General features: G+C 54.9%; 1 pseudogene; it reads left to right on the top strand.

Moving 5' to 3' along the window:
- The first annotated feature begins 11407 nt into the window (after positions 1 to 11407).
- Positions 11408 to 20403, top strand: LOC133898577 (golgin candidate 6-like; annotated as a pseudogene).
- The last annotated feature ends 3 nt before the right edge of the window (positions 20404 to 20406 follow it).

Genomic DNA, 20406 nt, shown 5'->3' with positions numbered 1-20406 from the left:
CGTATCGACATCAGAGTGCTGACTTATGGTGTAAGCAAGTGGCGAGTCATGTTTTGAGAAGCATGTAGAGAGTTTCACGGTTAGGCCTCAAAGCCGTGGGAGAACTGAAGGAGTATGTGGCACCATCGTGAAGCTTGCGTCTGTCGGAGGGTGAACTCCTAAAGCAGGGATCCGGAGGGACCCCCTTTGAGATTCGGCCGGGGGGATGATTCCGAATCTGTTTGTGGGAGAAATAAATGGGCGTAAATGCAATGACAGGTGGAATGGAATGATCGAATGCAGGACGCAGTAAATGCACTGGAGGTTTTTAGACAGGTTCGGGCTGCACTGAGCATAATACCCTACTCCTGTGTGGATGCTATAAATGCACCGAGAATGTCTCTCAGGGATGTTGCTGGTTACAAGAATATTTGTCTATCCTAGAGCTTTGGGCTCCTTGTTCTTCGGGGATCTCAACTTCTGTGCTTGTACTGAGTATTCTTCTGTCTTTGATCTTCATCCGGACTTCGAATGTGTCTGGATTCAGCGGCGAGAGAGTGTGTCTGTCTGTGTCCACCGGCTCTCTTAAATACTCGCCGGTGGTAGCGTGCCTCGGAAGGGAGGGCATGAGTTCCAAGGAGCCATAAATGGAAAATCAACCATCATGGGCTGCTGTGCGAAGTGACCGGGGGGGTTGAAAACGCCCCTCCCCCCCCCCCCCCGCCCGGTCTCCGTCGTCATGATGGCGTTCTGCAACGGGCGCCGTGAAGAGGGCCCACCAGGCAGCCACTGAACGGCCCGGCGTGCCCGCTCGGTCTTGTACGCCTGACACAGCAGGGCGGTAGGCGGGGCACCTTGGGCCTCGCGATGCTATCCCGAGGCTCGCCGGATGACGCGGGACTGGACCCGTGCATTAAATATCCCCACGCCCTCCTGCCAGAGTGTGGCAGGGACTGACACCGAGCGTGGCTGGAGCAGTTGGAAGTGACAGGCTACGCGCCTTCTTAAATGCGGCATCGGGCCTTTCACTGGTTGACACCTCACCGCTGGACCTCTATGGGGGCCACCGGTGAAGGACTTCTTAGGCCATCGGGGAACCGAGTGCTCGGGGGTCACTGTTCACATCCATGAGGACTCTCTCCCGGATATGCCCTTTCTTGGTCCTCGGGGAACCGAGTGCTCAGGGGCCACTGTTCATGGCCCCGAGCACTCTCTCCCGGAATTGACTGTTCAGATCCCCGGGAAACCGAGTGCTCAGGGGCCGCTGTTCGCAGCCCCAAGCACTCTCTCCCGGAACTACCTTCCTTGGGTCCTCAGGGTACTCGGGTGCTCGGGGGCCACTGTTCGAAGCCCCGAGCACGCCCTTCCCGGTACTCGTTTTTTCTAGTTGTCGGGTGACTTGAGTGCTCGGGGGCCACTGTTCACGGCCCCGAGCACTTTCTTCCTGGCACTCGGTCTTCTCGGATCATCGGGGAACTCGGGTACTCGGGGACCACTGTTCATGGCCCCGAGCACCCTCTCCCGGGACTTGCGGAGATGGTCCCCGCGGGAGGGCGCCATGTGGCAAACTGCTGGCCTGGCCTCGGGACTCGGGGACCCCTGGTTCTTGATTCACGACAGCTGCCCCCGGGCCCATTGGCAGGCGATGGCCCAGAGACTACGGATGGGGCCCTCGTCTTCATTGAGGCCGAACCCAGCACCGACGCCACGTGGCGTGTTTTTAGGTGCTGGCCTCTTCGGCCCAGGCTTCTGGTACGGCCCAGCGGGGAGCCAAACGGACGTGCGTCAAGCCAACTCCCGAGGCGCGTGATAATGAGGCAGGCGGCGTGTGATAACGAGGCAGGCGGCGCGTGTGGCAACTGCGCATATCGAGGGTAGTGCGCCTGACAACTGCTGACATCTGCGCAGACCGAGGGAGATTCGCCTGGCGTTCGCGCCGGCCGAGGAAGTTCGTCTCACCGAGCGCACCGCGGCAGGCGTCATTTGAAATCCCTTAGGGTATAAAAGGAGGAGGGGAGCGAACCGTTGCCCCTTTACGCCATTTTCACGATGAAGCCTTCTTCTTCTTCCTTGCGCTCCAGAGCTCTCGCCCTCCCTTAGGCGAACAGTGCACCCTTCTTCCCCCACCGTTCCAGCACACCCCCCACCTCGACACAATGCCGAGGGCAAGAGGCAGCCGCCGTGACAAGGGACCCGACAACATACTGCCAGAGTTGAGAATCGTCAACGAAGAGGGGGTGGACAAGGTCCGCAAGTTGATGGTGCCCGAAGGCCAGCGGGAGGCCTCGGTGGTGAGGCCGACGAGCTTCCCGCCCGTCACGGACCGGCCGGAGCGCATCATCGTCTTTGTCTCCTTCGTGGCGGCTGGACTGGTGCCGGCATTCTCAACATTCCTCCTCCAGATCCTCAACTGGCGCACCTCAGCCCGAACTCAGTGGTTATCTTGACGATCTTCGCGCATTTCTGCGAGATGTTCGTCGAAGTGCCACCGTTGATGGTGCTGTTCCACCACTTCTTCGTGCTGCGGCTGGCTGGGAAGAAGAGGGGCTCCTCCACCGCAGACGTCGCCGGCTGCTGCAACTTCCGGCTGCGGGACGGCTTGGCGGAGCTGTACATCCCCCAAGTGATGCGGAGCAAGTGGGACGACTGGCAGCGCGACTAGGTCTACGTCGACGTCAGCCCCCACGACCGCCTCATGTTGTCGGAGCTGGTGGCGGAGCCCCAGAGGTCGATCTGGGAGGCAACGCCGGTGGAGGAAGAGCGGTTGTGGCCAGTCCTGGACCGCATCGACTACTTGCGCCAGGTGGGACTAACGTCGGTGATGGTGGCGGCGGACTACCTGCGCCACCACCTGGCTCCTCTGTGGGAGCGGGCCGCCCCAGCTGGATGTACACGGGCTCCTAGGACCCGGATCGGCGAGGACGGGGACCTGGATGAGGCGGCGCTGGCGGGCCTACTGCGTGTGGTGACCGGCGTGGATGACCTTACCCGGGAGGTGCTTCCCCGGGAACGGCTGGCACTCTGCGCCGACCAGAACCGGGTGGCGCTGCAAGCGACGCTACCCGAGTTCGACGCCCAGGGTCTGGTCAACCGGCCAGGGCGCCGGAACCCCAGAACTATCCAGATTCTGGGGTAGACGAGGCGACCGGTGGCGCGCCGAGGACCGACGGTGGGGACGCCGCAAGTGGCAGGCCGCAGGCGAGCGGCAGGGGGGCCGCGGGCGACCGGACGCAGATCGGCGGTGGGGGCGCCGTGGGCGGCAGGCCGTAGACCAGCCGTGGGGCTACCGTAGGCAGCAGCCATCAGGCCGGCGGAAGAGGCACTGCCGCCAGCAGAGCGGCGGCGGCCCCGGGGGACAAAGGAAAAGGCCCCCGGACGTTCGTGCCTCAGCCGTCATCCTCGTCCTCACCGTCGCCTCCACGGCAGCGGCCGTCGGCGGGCGACGCGAAGGAGGGAGGCCGGGGCGCCCAGTCGTCCGGCGCGGAGTCCGCGACGGAGGCGAGGTCCAAGGCGCGGGAACCCGGAGACCAAGGCCGACGCGGGAGCGCGTCTACAGCGAGTGCCCAAGCCGGCCCGCCGCCAAAGACGGGCTCCACGGCGGAGGTGAGGCCCTGGGCGCCGGAGCCCGGAGACCAAGGCTGGCGCGGTAGCGCGTCTACAGCGAGTGCCCAAGCCGGCCCGCCACCAAAGAAGGGCTCCACAGCTGTCCCTCAGAGCCCCCCGCCGAAGAGAAGGAGGGCGGACTCCGGGCCAAAGCCGCCGGGCCCGAAGTTCAAGATCCCAGAGTCGCGATGGCAATACCGTGGACCAAAGTCAGCGTAAGTTTTCTTTTTTCGCGAGTGCATTTCGCCCGGAGTAAGTTAGGGGACTAACCTGCATTTGTTTTCAGGCCGCCCAAAGACGCCGCCAGAGACCAAAGGCGACCGGAAGCGCCAAGGCTGGCTCCCGCCCCTGAGCCGAGCGCGCCTGAGCCGAGCGCGCCTGAGCCGAGCGCGCCGACCGAGCTGGAGCCGTAGGCACCGCCGTGCCCTGAGCCGAGGGCAGTGGCCGCGCCCGAGCCCGCCCTGAGCACTTCGAGGGCGGGGCAAATGGCCGCGGCGAGGGCGGTGCTGACGTGGCAGCAATCGGGGACCCCAAGCGCCTCTGCAGAGAGGGCTCGCTGGGGATCCAGCGCCCGGCCGCCGTCCAACCAGGCCGCGGAACCCCTCCTAGACATGCTAGGAAGCGCCCGGGAGGTGATCGAGTGGCTGGAGGTGGCCATGGCAAGGGAGCGAGCACAGCTCGAGGCGGAGCGCGCCTCCCTCGTAGAGGAGAGGGGGCAGTTGGAGGAGGTCGACCGACTTTTGGAGGCCCGCATTGCCTCAGCCCACGTCGCCCATGAGAGGGATAGGCGTGCGGTGGCCGAGGAGCAAGAGGCCCTGGAGGAGGTGCGCGAGGAGGCCGTCGCCGCGCAGGAGGAAGCCACCCACTTGGGGGAGATATCGTGACGACGGGCCGCTGAGTTGCTCGCCAGGGAGCGACTGGTGCGTGCTCGGGAGGAGGCCATCGTGCCACGCGAGAAGGCTGTGGAGGCCTCCTGGGCGGACTTAGCCCATCGGAACGACGAGCTCGAGCAGAGTCGTGCCGAAGTCCACCGTCGGGAGGAGGAGGTGGCGGTCCGCGAGACTGACGTTGAGATCACGGCGACAGCTCAGGATGCCCGGGAGGAGCAGCTTACCCTGCGCGAGGAGGAGGCTGCCACGGCGTCGGTGGCCGTAGCTACTCGGGAGGAGCAGGCCGCCAAGTGGGAAGCCAAGCTGGCCGCCCGGGAGCAGGCCCTTAGTGCCCTCACCAAGCAGGTGAAGTGGGGCCAAGCCCCGGTGACCAGCAGCGTCCCGACCAGCGCGGCAGAGGAGATTAGTCTCGAGGAGCGGCTGCAGATCACGAAGGACGAGCTCGAGACCGTCATCGCCGAGCGGGCCAACGTCAAGCTGATGATGCGAGACATTCTTCGGCAAGCACGGAGGTCCGTGAGGGTGGCCGGGCTCGGGCGAGTAAACGTGGGCAAGAAGGGGATGGATCGGGAGACCATCGGCCACATCGCCCTCGGCTTCGAGGAGATCAGCCGGCGATTTAAGGCGCTTCCCCAGGCCGTGCAGGAGTTAGCCTCCCGGGAAGGGCGCGCTTTGGCCCAAGCGGTGGTCGAGCATGTCCTAGCCTGTTACAGGAGCCGGGACCCCAACTTCTTGCTGGAGCCAGCCCGATAGGGGGTGGTCAAGGCTGAGGAAGGGCCCGCCCGGGAGGCTATCCAGGGCGTCACCGCCGAGGTGGCGGCTTGCTTCACACGGGAGTCGCCACCGGTATAGAGCAGTGGCAACAGCAGCGAGGACTCCTCGCCGCCTCCAGAGCCCGCCGACCTAGATTAGGCTTTTGTTTTTTCTTTTTTGACTTGTTGTAAATATGGGAGTGATCCCTCTGAATAGCTCCTTTTTTGAATATAATGGAAGCCTTTCCTTGGGATCGCAACTCCAATGTTGTCTTGATGCTTGATGAAGTCTTTTCTCTTTTCACTTGACATCCCATGGAGTACTTAGCCGGACCGAGCCCGACCTTCCCCCCTCCCCCTCCCCGGCCGAGAATGAAGTCACCCCGACCACTCATTGCCCGAGTAGTGAGGCCTCTCCGCGTGTTTAGACCCCGAGCCCTCGCGAATCCGCAGCGGCTAAGTCAAGCGACAAATGCACGAACTTCCTTGCTCGGGAGATAGGTCGATCCAGCACGGAGCACGCCACGACCAATGAACGCTTTTCCACTTTGCGACCACTCAAACAAGCAGACCGGAGACACGTGCAGGCGGAAATGCGACCAAGAGTCCCCATGGTTTGGTGGTTCCCGGGCTAGGACGGACGGAACCGAGCACCGACAGCCCGCCCCCAGGGTCTAGTCTCCCGACCGCTCTCTGCTCAAGCGGTAGGATTACCCGAGAACCCCAGAGGCTCGGTAGTGCCCGGGGTACTGCCAAGCGGGCCGAACACCACGACCACCATGAAGGGCTTCGGTCAGACATTGACGTTCGTACGGTACACCTTTCTACTGTCTGTTCTGTCGTTCCGAAAAAAGCGAACGCGTGGGCATGGTTTTGTCCGCGAGGAGACCATCTCGCCGAACAGATTAGAATGCGAGGGCCCCGAGGACAGCTCGGGAATAATAGATTTGCTAAATACATAAGAATGTAAATTCGTATGACTTCAGCCACTCACCGGACAGCTGTCAGCCTTTCGGCCGACCGATCCAGGAGGGGTATGCGCTCCGAGCTCGGGGTACCTGGGAACTTGGTTCCTTCGGTTGGAGCGCTCGAGCACTGGAAAGCATGGGAGGGAGCCCGGGGCCAGGCAGTCCCGACCACTCATGCCCGAGCGGTAGGACTACCCGAGGACCCCCTAGGCTTGAGCAGCGGCCCGAGCACTGAGGCCCTCGCAGTCAAGCTGCTTTTATTCTCGGTCGTTGATCTGTAGCTTAAGAAAGTAGGAAAAGATTCTCTGCTTGGTGCGCTCTGTTAGTGCGGTACTCATTATAGCCTGCTCTCGTTTTTGACCCGAGACCTCTCGAATACCCGGACGGACGAAGTATACAAACAGAGGCATAACCCAGAGGTCCTATGGTTTGGTGGCGCCCAGGAAGGACTGACCAGACCGAGTACCGACAGCCCGACCCTGGGGTCTAGGCTCCCGACCACTCTTTGCTCAAGTGGTAGGATTACCCGAGAACCTCAGAGGCTCGGTGATGCTCAGGATACTGCCATGACACCGAACACCACAGCCTACCACAACAGACTTAGGTCAGCGGCAGCTGCCTGCGCGCATACCGATCGGGATTCTTTTATCAACGGGAAAAATGAGAGAGCATGTTTTTCTCGCACAATCAAGCATCTCACCAGACAAATTAAATATATGGATTCCAGAACTGGACAATGATAATATATATTGACAATTTTGTACAAGACTAGGTGACTTACATGGTTAGTGGTAGCCCCCAGCCAACTTGGGCGGGGGGACCCCCGGCCAGGTTGGCCCGAGCACAAACATGCCACCTATGGATAGAACTTGCGTAGATGCTCGATGTTCCACGTGTTTGGGAGCGGCTGCCCGTCCTCTGTAGCCAGCCGAAAAGAGCCTTCTCGCGGGACATCGATCACGGTAAAGGGGCCTTCCCACATAGGGGACAGTTTATTCCTTCATTCGCGCGATTGGACGCGTCGAAGAACTAGATCCCCCACCTCGAGAGACTGGGCCCGGATGTGACGCTGATGATAGCGCCGCAGGCTTTGCTGGTATCGGGCTGCTCGGACGGCGGCACGCCACCGGCGCTCTACCAAGTAGTTGACGTCGTTGCGCCTTCGCTGTTCCTGTTCGCCTTCGGAGTAGGCATGCACCCGAGGGGAGCCAAGAGTGAGCTCGGAGGGGAGGACCGCCTCAGCACCGTACACGAGGAAGAAAGGAGTCTCCCCGGTGGCGCGACTTGGTGTGGTCCGATTGGCCCATAGCACAACAGGTAGCTCATCGATCCACCCTTTCCCGTGCTTTGCGAGCACGTCATAGGTCCAGGTTTTGAGCCCCTTCAGTATCTCAGTATTGGCACGCTCGACTTGCCCATTGCTCTGAGGATGAGTGACAGAGGCGAAGCAGAGCTTGATACCGAGGTCCTCGCAGTAGTCCCCGAACCAGGCACTTGTGAACTGAGTGCCATTGTCGGTGATGATCCTGTTCGGGACGCCGAAGCGACTTGTGATACTGCGGATGAACTGAAGCGCCGTGTTCTTGGTAACCTTGATGAGTGGAACCGCCTCCGGCCACTTGGTGAACTTGTTGATGGTGACGTAGAGGTACTCATAGCCCCCGATTGCTTGAGGGAATAGACCCAGGATGTCCAGCCCCCAGACCGCGAAGGGCCATGACAGGGGGATAGTGTGAAGAGCCTGAGCTGGCTGGTGAATCTGCTTTGCGTGGAACTGGCACGCCCTGCAGCGCCGAACCAACTCAGAAGCATCGTGGAGAGCTGTAGGCTAGTAGAAACATTGCCAGAAGGCCTTCCCAACCAGCGTGCGGAATGATGTATGGCCACCGCACTCGCCCTCGTGGATCTCAGTGAGAAGCTCACCGCCTTCTACCCGGGTGATGCATTTCAAGAGGACACCGTCCGTGTCGCGCCGGTAGAGACCCCCGTCTACTATGGCATAGCGTTGGACTGCCGTGCAATCCTCTCGGCAGAGGCATCATCCCCGGGAAGGAACTTTTCTTTCAAGCACCCTCGGATCTCGTCCATCCACGAGGCATCTTGAGAACCGCCGGCAAGCGCAGCGCACTCACCGGGCGGCGGCACCCTGACGGGGCTTCCCACTGAGGGCGCCGCCTGGGTCCCCTCAACTTGGCTCGAGGGTTCCCCTTCATCCTGGTCGGCAGGCAGGACGGAAGGTCGTGTGAGCCTTTCTTCAAAGACTCCGGCAGGGACGTGCACACGGGAAGAAGCCAGGCGAGAAAGGTCATCGGCCAGAGCGTTATCGCGGCGAGATATATACCGCAGCTCCAGGCTGTCGAAGTGCCTCTCCAGCCTCCTGACTTCCGCCACGTACGCCGCCATTTGAGGATCCGTGCACTAGTACTCTTTTGACACCTGGTTGACCACCAGCTGGGAGTCTCCCTTGATCTGGAGGCCACGAATCCTGAGGCCCACCGCGGCCCGGAGGTCAGCAATGAGGCCCTCATATTCCGCCATGTTATGGGTTGCTCGGAACTGCAGCTGCACGATGTACCGGAGTTCTTCACCCGATGGGGAGGTGAGAACCACTCCGGCCCCGCGCCTTTCAGCGTGAGGGAACCGTTGAAGTGCATAATCCAATACCCGGGCACATCGTGCCCGGGATATGCAGAAATCTCTTCTTGGTTGCTCTCGGGGACGGGCGTGCACTCTGCCACAAAGTCAGAGAGCGCCTGGCTTTTGATCGCCTGGCGGCTGACAAAGTGCAGATCAAACTCCGCCAGCTCCACCGCCCACTTGATGATGCGCCCAGTGCCTTCCTGGTTCCGGAGGATTGGCCCCAGCGGATACGTGGTAACCACCGAGACCTTGTGCGCCTGGAAGTAGTGGCGCAGCTTCTGGGAAGCGACGAGCACGGCATAAAGTAGCTTCTGGGCTTGAGGATATCTTGTCTTGGGGTCTCGGAGGACTTCGCTGACGAAGTACACCGGTCGCTCTACACGGCGGGCCCGGACTGCGGCTTCACCCGAGGGCTTGTCACAGCCCCCGAGCTCAGCGTCGTGGTCGGGGTTGGCCGAGTGCTCGGGCTCAACTCCCTGGTCGGGAGGAGCCGGGTGCTCGGGCTCGACTCCCTGCTCAGGAGGAGCTGCGAGCACTGGAGATTGCCCGAGGGCGGCCGGGAGCTGGACCCAGCACCTTGCCCCGAGCACTCATCATGCTCCACCTTCAGTACCATGCTCACGACTTGAGGAGTGGCCGAGACGTAGAGCAGTAGAGGCTCACCCTCGGAGGGGGCCACCAGTACGGTTGGTGTAGTCGACGCACATGCAGAGCTTGCTGCTGGCCTTCGGGACGATGACTGGGTTTGCCAGCCACTCGGGGTGGAGGACTTCTCGGATGAAGCCGGTGTCAAGGAGCTTACTTACTTGCTCCCGGATGAACTCCTGACGCTTGGGCGCCTGTCGCCGGACTTTTTGCCTCACCGACCGTGCGTCCGGGCGCATAGCCAGGTGGTGCTTGATCACCTCCCTAGAGATCCCGGGCATATCGGACGGCTTCCAAGCAAACACATCGACGTTAGCCCGGAGGAAGGAGACGAGTGCGCTTTCCTATTTGTCGCCCAGGTTACCGCTGATTCGGACGACCTGGGAAGCGTCTTCGCCCACCACGACCTCCTTCGTAGGAACGGAGGCGTCGGCAGCGAGTCGGGGTTTGAATGAAGAGGGTCCTGGGCCCCCTGGGTATCCCTCGACCTTGGCCCAAGCTGAGACCAAGGCCGAGTATAACTCCTCGTCGCAGGAGACGACGTTGCCGGTCTCGGCAGACATGGAGATAGGGCCCGCAGGGCCCGGCATCTTGACCGTGACGTACGCATAGTGGGTGACCACCATGAATCGAGCGAGCGCCGGGCGCCCGAGGATGGCATTGTAGGGGAGGGGGAGTTCCACAACATCGAAGTTAACGTTCTCCGTCCGGAAGTTATCCCGGCTCCCGAATGTTACGGGCAGCTCGACCTGCCCGAGGGGTAGGGAGTGCCCGGGCGTCACCCCGTAGAAGGGGAGTGACGGCTTTAAGCACCTGGAAGGCACCTGCAGCTTCTCGAATGCCTCCCAGGAAAGGAGGTTCAGGCCTGCACCCCCGTCGATCAGCACTCTGCTGACCTTTACGTTGCAAATGGTGGGGGACACTACCAGAGGTAGTCGCCCCACGCCTGCAGTACTAGCGGGGTGGTCGGCCAGGCTGAACGTGATCGAGGAGTCCGACCACTTCAGGGGCCTTGCGGCCTCAGTGCTCGGGGTCACCGAGCACACCTCACACCGCCTGGTCTTGACACTGCGGCGGGAGGAGGGCATGTAGGCGCCTCCGTCGATGAAGGCGGAGCCCTTGCGAGCGTGGGCCTTCAGTCGGCGGCCACCCGGCGAGCTGGCCGGCTGTCGGGCTCCTGGGCTGGCCCAGGGGCAGGGCCCTGGGCCGGCATGACAGGGACTGCCTCGCGTCTTCTTCTCTTTTTCTTTTCCCGCCTGTCAGAGCGGGAAGGACCTGGTTGATCAGCGGTGGGATGCTCAGGGTGCGGAACATGCTGCGTCCGAGCCTTCGCCGCCTTGGCGCACTTGTCGGCCAACGCGAAGAGTTCCGCGGTGGTTTCAACTTCGTGCGTGCCCAGCTTCTCGAGCATCCGCTCGTCGCGGACACCCTGCCGTTACGCGACAATGATAGCGTGGGGGGTTATCCACGGGATGGTGTTGCGGACCTGGCTGAAGCGCTGTATGAAGTGCCGCAACGTCTCCCCCTCCTACTGTTTAATGGCGTGGAGGTCGCACTCCAGGCCGAGGCGCGTGAACCTGCCCTAAAAGTTCACCACAAACTGGTGGCATAGGTTGTCCCAGGAGCCGATGGAACCTGGGGGTAAGTTCATAAGCCAAGAGCGGGCAGAGCCCCTCAAGGCAACATGGAAATAATTGGCCATCACCTTTTCACTGCCGCCAGCCGTTTGGACAGCGGTGGTGTAGATTTGGAGGAACTCGACGGGGTCGATGGACCCATCGTATTTCTCCGGCAGTTCTGGCTAGAACTTGGTGGACCATTTGACCCGGCGGAGCTCGCTGGTGAAGGCGCGGTAGCCTGTGCCGTACCCTATTGCGCGGGCAGCGCCCTTGGGCGGTGAACGCCGGCGAGCCGGGGAGCCCCGGCGGTCATGGGTCGGAATGGAGGAGGCCTGATCCTCAGCTTCAGCCTCATGCCAGGACTCCCGTTGGCGCTCAAGGATAACACGCGCATCTTCAACGGCCCTCCGCTCATTGAGGTGCAAGCGGAAGTCCTAAGCTCCGGTAGCGGCCAGGGGGGTGGCACTCCGCTTGGAGGCCCCCCAGCCGGTTCGGCCGCCACCTGAGGATGGGCCGGCCTTGGTTGTGCTGCGGTGGGAGGTAGCACGAGCACTCTCGGCCAGCACCTGACGGTGAGCCGTGCCCACCAAGGCGGCCACCTCCTGGAGCCAGCGGCCTTCTGGGGTTTCCCCCGCCGTCTGGACAGGCGGATGCCTGAGGAGAGTTTGCGTCGCAAGCAGCGCACTCCCAGGACTGGCATCGCCAAAGGCGAGCCTGCGCTGCAATGGCGCCAGGCGCTATCCAGACGTGGACCTCGCGGCAGGAGTTTCTGTTGCTTGCTGTGGGTTAGTCGATGCGCTAGTGACGGCGGCGCTGGCCCTGCTGGGCCCAACTCCATGGTCCCCATGAGAGGGGAGTGCCGTGCGTGCGGACCGTGGCTGCTGCTGAGGAGCAACAGCGACTGGGGCCTCCTGCATGAGGGGCTCCATTTCCTCACTGGAGCTGGAGCCGATGCGTCGGAGACGATGGCCACCTGCCATTTTTTCTGCAGGAAAAACAAACAAATTCAAGGATGCAACCCGCCTACCTGGCGCGCCAGCTGTCGGAGGGTGAACTCCTAAAGCAGGGATCCGGAGGGACCCCCTTTGAGATTCGGCCAGGGGGGTGATTCTGAATCTATTTGCGGGAGAAATAAAGGAGCGTAAATGCAATGGCAGGTGGAATGGAATGATCGAATGCAGAACGCAGTAAATGCACTGGAGGTTTTTAGACAGGTTCGGGCCGCACTGAGCGTAATATCCTACTCATGTGTGGATGCTATAAATGCACCGAGAATGTCTCTCAGGGATGTTGCTGGTTACAAGAATATTTGTCTATCCTAGAGCTTTGGGCTCCTTGTTCTTCGGGGATCTCAGCTTCTGTACTTGTATTGAGTATTCTTCTGTCTTCGATCTTCGTCCGGACTTCGGATGTGTCTGGATTCGGCGGCGAGAGAGTGTGTCTGTGCATGTCCACCGGCTCTCTTAAATACTTGCCGGCGGTAGCGTGCCCCGGAAGGGAGGGCACGAGTTCCAAAGCGCCATAAATGGAAAAGCAACCATCATGGGCTGCTGCGCGAAGTGACGGGGGGTTGAAAACGCGCCCCCCGCCCGGTCTCGGTCGTCATGATGGCGTTCTGCAACGTGCACCACGAAGAGGGCCCACCGGGCAGCCACTGAATGGCCCGGCGTGCCCGCCCGGTCTTGTACGCCTGACACAGCAGGGCGTCAGGCAGGGCGCCTTGGGCCTCGCGATGCTATCCCGCGGCGCGCCGGATGACGCGGAACTGGACCCGTGCATTAAATGTCCCCACGCCCTCCTGTCAGAGTGTGACAGGGACTGACACCGAGCGTGGCTGGAGCAGTTGGAAGTGACAGGCCACGCGCCTTCTTAAATGCGGCATCCGGCCTTTCACTGGTTGACACCTCACCGCTGGACCTCTGTGGGGGCCACCGGTGAAGGACTTCTTAGGCCATTGGGGAACCAAGTGCTCAGGGATCACTGTTCACATCCCCGAGCACTCTCTCCCGGATATGCCCTGTCTTGGTCCTCGGGAAACCGAGTGCTCGGGGGCCACTGTTCACGGCCCCGAGCACTCTCTCCCGGAATTGACTGTTCAGATCCCTGGGGAATCGAGTGCTCGGGGGCCGCTGTTCACAGTCCCGAGCACTCTCTCCCAGAACTACCTTCCTTGGGTCCTCGGGGTACTCGGGTGCTCGGGGGCACTGTTCGCAGCCCCGAGCACGCCCTTCCCGGTACTCGGCTTTTCTGGTCATCGGAGGACTTGAGTGCTCGGGGGCCACTGTTCACGGCCCCGAGCACTTTCTTCCCGGCACTCGGTCTTCTCAGATCATCGAGGAACTCGGGTACTCGGGAACCACTATTCATGGGCCCGAGCACCCTTCCGGGACTTAGTCTTCTCGCACCTCGCGGAGATGGTCCCCGCGGGAGGGCGCCACGTGGCAAACTGCTGGCCTGGCCTCGGGACTCGGGGACCCCTGGTTCCTGATTCACCGACAACGTCGATGCGAAGCTAAGTCGTGAAGTCATCGTGACCGTTCGATAGACTAAATGACTTTGGTGGTAAGTAGAAGTGTACTATAAGAGAAATATTTTGGTAACAAATTAGGAAATTTAGGGGTCAAATTTCTTAAGCCTATAAATAGAAGGGTAGAGCTATAAGAGATTTTGAACCAGCCACTTTGAGAATCTAGTGTTAGGGTTTCAGAGAAGAGAAAGATGAATGCTTAGCCTATGTAATATGGGAGAGTTTTTAAGAGAAAAATGCTTGTAATTCGTCTAAAATACGGCTGATCTTTTTGAGTAATGAAGTTTATGTGTTTGCATATACTTAAATTTCTCTCCTTCTAGTCTCTCTATTAGTTTGCTGCAAGTTTGCAAGTTTTCCTTTTCCGGCTGTGATTTTCTTTTTCTTTTTGAATTGTAGTTTTTTTTTCACCTTTGTGAAGTAATTCTTCTAGTTATTAGAGATATAATTGTTCATATACTCATGTATTTGAGAGGATCTTGAATCTCCTGCCTCTAGATCATCAACTTGGAGAGTTGTTTCTTTCAGTGACTGTCTTTTTTGCTTTGTTATTTTTTTCAAGTTTTAAATTTTTATACACAAAGACATATAAAATGATCTTGAACAGATCTTATAGTTCATATTCTATCTAAGAAGTCATATTGCCTTGAAGTTTTCTTCCTTGTTTTGACTTTAAAAGTTTATGCTTTTGTTTATGTATTTTTAGAAACATTATGTAAATAGAGAGTAAATCATCTATTTTATAAAAAATTATAAAATATCTATTCATCTACTCTAGTCATCTATCTTCACCTAGCTTACTCCCAATGACCTCCCTCCACGCCCGGCATCGATGGAACATCAACCCAACCCCGAAAACCCCTCCTCCCTAAGGCGGGCGTTCAAAATCTTAGTCGAATGAAATCGCCAGCAATAGGAAGCGTGGATAAATAAATGCTCTTCACCAGTCACCACAGACACGTAGGATATTCCTCGTCGGATCGATAGATCGCAGGTGGATCCATGGATTTATAGCCTAGGTTCGTCGTCGGTTCGGTCCAGATCTCTGCACCATGCTGCCCCCGAGTTTAAACCGAATTCTCTAACTAGATGGGCCTGCGAGAATTCATTCTGCAACCTCAGCTCGCAGTTAAAGAACGAATGGCAGGTAGGCACGTCCTGCTAGCAGTATTAAATCCATCGCAGCATCGCTGCCTGCATTCACCTCATCGCCTGTTCTCCAGGCTCCAGAGCATGCAGAGCTTAGCAGGGACGCTGCTGCATCTCTGTGCTGACTGTGCAGAGGTCGCCTCTGTCACTTGGCAAAAGTTTTAACTATTCAACGGATGTATCTGTACAACCCTAGCTATGCCTATACTAGTATATATACTGCTTTGCTGTTTGTACAGGCTTGTACATATGCGTGTTCTACTGATGGTTTACACTACTTATTTATGATAACTGTTTCGATCGATGATAATGTTTCAGGTGTTTCTTCATCTTTAACCAGTTTCGTGACATGCATGTTCTTTTTGTTGGCTGATTGCATTGGCACGTACGTTGAGATCTGAAGTCCAAACAGAAGACGGGTAGTGGTAACAGGTCAATATGGCACCTATTGCAGTATTACTTACCAGTTAACAAAGTACCGGGCGATTGTACATGCAATGTATACATACTCGTCTTCGCATGTACTACAAAAGTAACTTCAGAGTACTGAATGGGCCCAGGTAACAAATTAAATGGGCCAATCCTAGCGTTGAGCACGAGATTTGGGCCGAGTCTATGTAACATTTGGTTGCTGAACATGGCCCCGGTTTCCTCATTGTAGAATCATGGGTCGTAAGGTCCAGTAAGTGGGCCATTTCGGCCTGCCTGATTACCCGGTCCATTTTCAGTTTTCTGCCTGATTACCAAAGTTCCTCCAAATGAACCATACAAAATAATACATCTGTTCTCAAATAGATGTCATTTTAGAAAGCATATAATCAAACTTCAAAAAATTTGACCATTAATACACATAAAATTACTAGAATTCGACATATGCAAATGATATTAATAGATTCGCCATGAAAATACTTTCATATGATTATATGTTTAACAAATTTCACTAAAAAATAATTATAAAAATTAATGTTAAAATATGTATATTGGAGACCATATCGATATCGTAAATGATAAGTAAAAGAGAATAGAGGTAGTATATTTTAATGACAAAGACCTGACCTGCATGGGTTGTTCGGGTCCAACCAGGGCAAATGGAAGCTGCCCTCGGCCCACCCCTCACACCCTCCCATCTTGTCCCACTACAAAAAATTCCACCCATTAAATATAGGCCCAACTCATGTAGCACTCGTCTTCTTCCTCTACACCTGCCGCAACAATCGCTTTCTCGTTGCAGACACCTAGGAGCTCCAACCCCATTAAAGAAAAAGGTTCCACCATCAAAATAAATCAAATGTTCCACCACCATGGTAGATCAAATGCTCCAAGTATTTCAATTGAATGTTTAGGAGCACAGTGGGGATTCGACGACTGGAAGCATGGGGAGTAGCTGCGATTAGACTAGGAAGCAGAAGGGCGAGGGCTTGGGGAGCACGGAGGGGTGCACACTGCCAATCGAGGAGCTCAAGATTTGTCCAGCGGCCTAGAAGCTAGGGATCAACAGTGAGGCACGTGGAGGCGAGGAATGACACGCGGGAGTTTCGTAGAGGTGGGAAGAACGATGACAGGAGGCACGTGGAGGCAAGGGAATGGCAAAGCCCACCAGGTTGTGAGGGGAGTGGGGGTGGATGGTGGTTGGTTTCCCTAACTTTTTTAATCATCACATTCGCCTACATGAAACCCCTCATCACACCTCTCGCTTTCTCATTGCCAGGAGGGCCCCGCGTGCCAGGTTCATCTTTGATCTCAAGCCATTGCTCTTCTTCTCTGGTGCTCTGCCTCCTTCATCTCCATCCTGCCACCATCTCCACCACAATCACAAACCCAACACGCCTTCCCACACCTGCTCTCTTGCCTCCACGCCGCCTCTCACCGGCATCACCCGCACCATAGCCCGTCGAGTGGAAACCATAGGTGGCCCCAGAACACCACCATTGCCCTTGCCTAATGCGGATGAGGTGTGACGGGAGGTGGCGTTGCAAATGGGATAAGTCACTATTTCCCATGGAACACTACCATTGTAATATTTTGGTTTTAACAGTGGAACAAATTCTTTCAATAGGGAACAATTGATTTCAAAGCTGGAACTATCAAGACGAGCACTCATCCGAGGGCCTTGCCGGTGTCGAAGATGACTATTGATAGTCAAAGTTATAAAAGTTTTACCAGACCTTGTCCAAAATATCAAGTATTTATGACTAATGGGAGCAGCTAACATCAACGGCTAGCCCTCTCCAACGACTTCTAAGGCAATCGAAACAGTCAAGGTCTCCGCAGGTGATATATGTGGAGCCAACCACCGTTGCCTGACTAAATGCGACTGTCTTAAACTCTTAATCCAATGTATCTCCATCAAGAAAACAATAAATCTAGCATACTAAATTACTTTCTCCAATTCCATATACTCTCTCCAGTCCAAAACAAGTGTCATTTTGGGTAGCATACAGTCAACTGTTTCAAATTTTGGCTACAAATTACTTTTTTATGTATTGAGTTTTGATACTTAAAAATGATATGGGTAGATTTGTTTCGAAAAATACTTTCATAATAATATAATTTTGCTATGTTTTATCAATATATTACAACAAAAAATAGTAGTCAAAATTGTATTTTGGGGACCGTGTCGATGTCGAAAAAGATATTTATTTTATACTGGAGGAAGTATAGATCTATTTAGGTTTGTCCTAATTCAAATCTATTTTTGCTTTGACCATCAATAGCTAAAAAATTATATAGATTGGTAACAAAAGGTTGATGTTATTAGTTTCATCGTGAAAAATACTTTCATAATTCATAATTCTTTATATTTAAAATATGATATTTTTTTATAAAGATTATTAGTCAAAATGTTATATTGAAAACCATGTTGATGTCATAATAGACCAAAAAAGAATTTTAATTAAGCAGTTGTTCAATACTTCAAGCCCCTTGTGCAAGAATGCTACGTGTGCTACATCCGCTGCGTGCCCTGTATTTGATTCGATGCCGTGTTCATATCATCTTGCCTTTAACCAACCGTGTCCTTGGAACTTGCTTAGTAAGTCCCTAGTCTCAATCAACAACTCATCCTTTCTGAATTGGACACGTAGGGAGTTAGGGTATATTTTGTTTTGTTCTGTTTTTGCATAGTCAATTACAACCTATTGATGATTACTCATAAACATTACTACCAACTTAGCAACCAAATAGGGGCATATTGGTTGAAAGTGTTACCGCCAAACTCAAAACGATTATCAAACCGAGGTTAGCTTATTTCTAAATATCTATTCTGAAACGGAGGAAGTAGCTATACAATTCAGGCTCAATCAAAGCGGATCTAAGATTATGCACGTTATGATGTAATAAAAGTCGATGAAGGGGCAGAAGGGAAAAATAGTATTAATGCAGCTGCAATTTAACAGTCCCGTCACCCCCCACTGCAATGCGTCACTTTTTTTCTGTCTTTCTGCCTTAACCTGGCCCCACAACAGAATCAACGCCCCCACCCTCACACGCCGCCCCTGCCCCGCTTCACACGCTGCTCACACCGGCCCCCCTCCTCTTGCTTCCCCACGCTCACCCTCCACCCCCGCCCGCCCACACCCCGCTCCACCAGCTCGCTTGTCCGTGGCCAGCCCCACAGCGTCGCCCTGTCGCCACCCGCCTAGTCCCGTGCTACCGCTACACCGATGCCCTCCTCTGGCTGACATTCCTCCTCCTCGCTCGCTCTCCCCCTCCAATCACATATCGCTACAACCAGTGTGAGACAGGGCGACGTCGGATCGGAACCGGTAGCGCGGATCCAGACGGGGTGACACCCGATCGGGACGATGGCGAGCGGGGCAAATAGATCCGATAGCGGTGGGGTGGATCAGGGCACCAGCGGTGGTGGTGGGTAGTGCGGCAACGCTGTTCTGGCAGATGGGCACCTAACATGGCAGGTCGTACACCTTAGCGGTCATCGGGCTCACATACAAGCCCATCCACGTCTATGACAAACCCTTCTGTGATTTTTAGATGTGTTATCATTGTGTCGCATGCTACAACTATGTTGAGAGATATCTCAACTGGATAAGAAATGGCACGATACCCGACGACAGGAGGTTTGCCATGATCGAGCTGTAGTTGCTTGTGGTGGAGAACCGATCGATGCAGATGTTGTTCAGAGCAATGGGTATCTTGTTTCTCTCAGCACCATGGTATTCGTTCTCCAGCTGATCTAGCGAGAGTGGCCCATGATGCATTTCTTGCTATTTTTCGAAATAGGTTTTCCTATCCTCCTCAGCATTTTTAAAGAAGACCGTGAGGATGTGGAGCTTGTGAAAGGTGCCCTGGAGACCTTTGTGAGCGCATGGACTCCTATTGAGACATCACAAGGGCAAAAAACTGAGGTTCAACTTGCATCGGTCAACTCCGATCTACTTTCTCGAGAAACAGAAAATATTGCTCTTCTTTTTGAGCTTACTGGTGAGTGCACATTCTTTTCCTTTAAAGCATGTAATTGGCCACACCTCTTTCATGTGTCATGACTCCTGATTTATCTGTCCTTATGTTTGGTTTGAAGTCAGAGGAAGACTTTAATGTGAGATACTATACGATTCAGCTTTTAACAGCTCTACTTACAAACTTGCTGAAAAGGTGTCAGTAAGTCTTTTTGTCCTGTTGAGATGCCATTACTACCTTTGATTCCTCGTGGTATAATAGTTCTAATGGACATGCTTATGGATCGTGAGGTCTGAACATTAACGCTCCTGCATTTTATCTCACTTTCTCTGAGCAAGAACATATGTTATTCATGACATTTTTTATGTTTTTATTGTCTATCCTTATCTATCTAAGTTAGGACAGTATGATGTTTGTGCGAAACATGTATACTGATTTGTAAATTATTTGTGCCCTCAGATAAGATTAGGATCAGTTATAGTTATTTGCTAGAATGACTTCATAAATGAATGCTATACAATCAATTTAGTCTGGACCTTTATCTATCCTTTCCTGAAGGAGCTGATACATGTGTCCTCACACATTACGCTAATAGTGAAAAAACATTGTTACTCACCTAATTCTATCATAGACTCCAGTGACTAGTATATATTAGTTTTTTGAAAATATAGTTCTTTTGTAAATATAGTAATATATTACTTTTTGCTGGGGTGCATTATTGATAATTCATCATTTAGACCCCTGATTTTCATAATAATATATCACCACCACTCCTTTCGGTATTTTGTTTCTCATGTGCTCGCCTATTTTGGTTATATTTGGCATGTTATAAGGAATAAAGCACTGTTACTTCTTACATATCTGACATGGGATGCAGAGGTTAAACCTTTCTATATTTGTTGTTTCTTTATTACATTATGGATCTATTTTCTCAACACTCCTTTGATAAATGAATAAGTTGACTATTAATCTCTCTATTCCAGGAAATTCAAAAAATTGTTGTATTTGAGGGTGTGTTTGAGAAGATATTCAACATTATCAGAGAGAAGGGATATTCTGATGAAGGTGTTGTTGTCCAGGTGATTATCTAGGAACACCATTGTTGGATTTTGGAAGATATATGTTTTTGTTGTTCCTTACCAGAATTTGCTGAAAACTTTCTTTACCAATTTTGATGAGACCATGTTCATGACCACCCTCTCATCACATTTCTGATTC

This window comes from Phragmites australis, chromosome 18, assembly GCF_958298935.1.
Source record: "Phragmites australis chromosome 18, lpPhrAust1.1, whole genome shotgun sequence".
Lineage (NCBI taxonomy): Eukaryota > Viridiplantae > Streptophyta > Magnoliopsida > Poales > Poaceae > Phragmites > Phragmites australis.
This window is presented reverse-complemented; position numbering and strand designations above follow the sequence as displayed.